At 38.4% G+C, this 4056-nt stretch overlaps 1 pseudogene; it reads left to right on the top strand.

Annotated features, from left to right (window-relative positions):
- The first annotated feature begins 322 nt into the window (after positions 1–322).
- On the top strand, positions 323–3772 carry LOC118935011 (olfactory receptor 14A16-like; annotated as a pseudogene).
- The last annotated feature ends 284 nt before the right edge of the window (positions 3773–4056 follow it).

Below are 4056 nucleotides of genomic sequence, written 5' to 3'. Positions count from 1 at the left end.
ATGAAAGATAATAAAACTCCTATGCTCTGTGGAATAAAAATACAGCATTTAATTTCAGTTCTAAACTCTCCTTAATGTCAGTCATATTTCCAACTGTTCTCTCTGTTAATATTATAACAAGGAAATCTGTATGGTACTTTACCAGGGTTTCTCTGATAAGGTATATACTCTGAAGGATCAAGCTATGTTGACTTAGGTACATAAATGTGTATATTACCATATTTGAATGGATTAATTACCAATGTTACCTTTACTTTCACAGATAAGTATCAGCATGACTGGGCCATTGGCCACCAGGAACAATGTAACAGAATTCTTGCTCATGGGATTCCCTGATGCCCAGGGGCTCCAGAGCCTGTGTGCCACACTCTTCTTCCTCATTTACCTGGCAGCCCTGACGGGGAACCTCCTCATTATCACCCTCACCACCATGGACCAGCATCTCAGATATCCCATGTACTTCTTCCTGAAGAATCTGTCCTTGATTGACATCTGCTATCTGTCACTGTGCCCAAATCCCTCCTGAACTCTCTGGTCAGCAGCCACTCTATCTCCTTCATGGGATGTGCCGCACAGGTTTTCCTCGTTATGTGTTTTGCTAGCACGGAGTTTGCCCTCATCCTGGTGGTGTCCTCTGACCGCCGTGCTGCCATCTGCCACCCTCAGCACTACGAGGCTGTCATGAGCAGAGGGGCCTGTGTGCGGATGGTGACGGCGTCCTGGGTCAGTGGGTGCTGCTACAGATCCCTTCACGCAGCAGGAACCTTCTCTGTCTGCTTTTGAGGGCCTAACATTGTGCACCAGTTCTTCTGTGATGTTGCCTCACTGCTCACACTTGCCTGTTCTGGAGAGGCTCTGGAACATGCATTTATCTTTATTAGCTTAATTTTTGTCTTTTCAAGTTTTCTTTTCATGATTGCCCCTTATGTTCACATTTTCTCAGCTGTCTTGAGGATTCCATCTGCACAATGCAGGTTCGAAACTTTCTCACCTGCACAACCCACCTCGTTGTGGTGACCTTCTTCCTTTTCTCTGGTATTGTCACTTATTTAGGTACCAACTATAAATCTGCATCATCACTGACTCTCTTTAGGTCTGTATTATACTCAGTGTTACCTTCCAACCTGATTTCTCTCATCTGTAGTCTCAGGAATAAGGATATGAAGGTGGTCCTAGGAAAAATTCTGGGAGTAGAATGTTGCCTAAAACACATACACCCTACAGTTCCTATAATACATGACACACAGACTAAATCAAACAAGTAGAATAATTTCTTGGGAGTTAGATCTATTAACATTATTAGACTCTCCACTTCTCCTATCAAGGTCCACCAGATTATATGACCAGTAATCCAATTCATATCCAGCCATTTCTATATTTTTATTGTGAAGTTGAGATCAGTGTTGGAAACACACAATGTATTCAATGTATTCCAGCATTAATTTCATATCAAAATGCTTAGGTTATTCTGATGGTTTCAGTTCTTTTATCAATATCATCCCACACTATTCTTTACATTATCATATTTTATTTCTCCAAAATTCACACAATGTATTCCATTTCCTAGCACTGTATTTTACTACTTCACTATAAAATTATGAGTAAAGGAGTCTTTCTCTTGTTTTCCTGCTTTGACTCCTTTATAATTTTCAAATAAAATAATTTTATCTGCTTAGGCTCCTGTTCTAAGAAGATGCATTAAAATAGAAAAACTGTTAAGTGGTTGTAATCAATAGTCAGTCATAAGTAAGAATGTTATGGACAGTGGAAGGGAATGCTACACCTCTCACCACACATCACTGGTTAAAATGGAATTTTAGCCAAAAGAAGTTAATGTGTGCCACATATCAAAAATTTTTAATCTTAATAAAATTTTTATTTTTATTTTATCATCTCACTTCTATTTATTCTCTTACATAGTTTTTTATTCTTCACTTATAATTTACTTGCTTGGATACCTTTACATATTGGTATTTTCTTCCCTTGCCTCTCCTTCCATTTTTATCTCACTTCCTCACTTAATTGTCTTTATACCTCTCTCTCTTCCTTGCCCTCCACTATCACAATCTCTTTCTTTCAATTTTTAAGCCTTTTCTTCCAACCACTTACACTTCAGAATGAGCTAAACCTTACCATGTGTGCCTCAGTCAACCGAACCGAGATCACAAACAGGGCCTGCATTCCCTCCTGAAGACCCTTCACCCGCGCAGCCCAGCCTCCATCCTCTACTACACAATACTGCAAATTCCTCTATTGGGTATGTCACATGCTGTCTATTTTAACAAATGAAGTATATTGATAAGAATTTTCTATAAAACAATCTTAGGCATTTTTAAATAAAACAAGACATTCAATGTTCATATTGAAGAACATAAATATTATTTCTTTAATACTGTAAAAACATTCTTGAGAGACAGACTGTGGCTTTTTCAAGGATAGGAGTATTATCATTTCTTTCTATTTTATACCACTGTTGTCCAATAGGAACAGAATACAAAACACATTGGTAATTTTTAATTTTCATCCAGTTTCTTAAGAAATGCAAAGAAAATCAGGAAAACTTAGCTATCTTAATGTATTTATATAAAAATGTAAAAAATTTTCTTTCAGTATATAATCCACACTAAATTTTATATGAAATATTTTATATTTTTCATAGTAAACCTTTTAAGTTCAGAATACACTTCACATTTATAGCACATGTGAATTTGGACCAATTATATTCCAAGGGCTCAATGACCTCAACAGAGTCCTACACCCTAGATTAAGTCTGAGCTGGAATTCACTGAATATTTGTTTTGTTGTACTGTATTTGATTATATAGAACTATTTTTAATTACTTTAATAGTATGTAACCTATAATGATACATAAGTAAGCTTTATGTGTACATGTGTAAATGCTTTCCCATGTTAAAAAAAAAATTGAGTTAGAATAACCACCTGAACTAAAAGACTTTTGCTGGTTTCAGTATTTTTTTTTGGTGTATCACTGGATGTGTATAGATTTTTCTTCACAAAAGTATCCTAAATTTAAGGGCTTGTTTGGAACAGACGGATGCTGCATCATGCTTCACAGATGGTGTTGCACCAGGAATCTATCCCGTAAGTGGCTGCCTTCATGTGCAATAGTCCTGTCAAAAAATATCAATTACGCAGATCATAAAGCTCTGCTCAAAACTAACAATAGAAAGCTTGGTTTAAACTGATCAAATGTGTGAGTGTATGTATTTTTGTGTGTACATCTATTCTCCCATAAAATTAGGTTTTCCTTGGAGAATAAATTGGGAAGTTATATATTTATATATAATGTCTATAAAATATTTAAAATTCCGTAATGTGAAATATTGAAAGTTCCATATTTTACCATTAACTATTGAACTCTCACTCACCTACCCCTCTTTAGATTTCACGTTCATTCTTCTTATTTCAGACTCTTATCACATAATTTTGTTAGTTCAGGAAAATATAAGATATTCAGTGAGATACTGGGTTGAATCAATCAGAATATATGCGACTTACTTTCCTGCAGCCTCCAAGTGAGGGTGAGACCCGTGCGCGGGCTCAGCGGGGCGGGGCAGGTCTGTGCTGTGCTCGTCGGGGAAGCGGTCAGGCCGCCTGGGCAGGAGCAGCGAGCAGAGAGCGCCCTCCGGCCCCAGTGAGCCCTGAAGGCCCCGAGACTCGGGTTCCAAGGGAATGTGCCGAGACAGTGGACACAACCGCCCAGCGTGGCCGGGAACCGCCTAATGGACACCGGCGAGCGCTTGGGAGATGAGAGGAAAAGGTACTCCGTTTCTACAGGAAAACCGGTGTTCCTTCCTCCGGCGGTTTTCCCATGACCTCTTGTCCATCACACCTACTGCTAGACGTACGTTGGAATTTTGCCTTTGAAATACCATGTCCCGTAACTGCTTTACAAAAACTTGCCTCACTTATGTCTTACATTGCACGTTGTGTATCATTCTCTCACCTTTTTCCTAGATGACCAGTTCACTCTTCATCATCCATTAGCTGCATGTTTAATTTCTGTGACTATAGAATTTTTTAACGAACTCCATT

Source organism: Manis pentadactyla, chromosome 13, assembly GCF_030020395.1.
Source record: "Manis pentadactyla isolate mManPen7 chromosome 13, mManPen7.hap1, whole genome shotgun sequence".
NCBI classification, from domain to species: domain Eukaryota; kingdom Metazoa; phylum Chordata; class Mammalia; order Pholidota; family Manidae; genus Manis; species Manis pentadactyla.
Note: the sequence above shows the minus strand (reverse complement) of the source record. Positions and strands in the feature narration are given on the sequence as shown.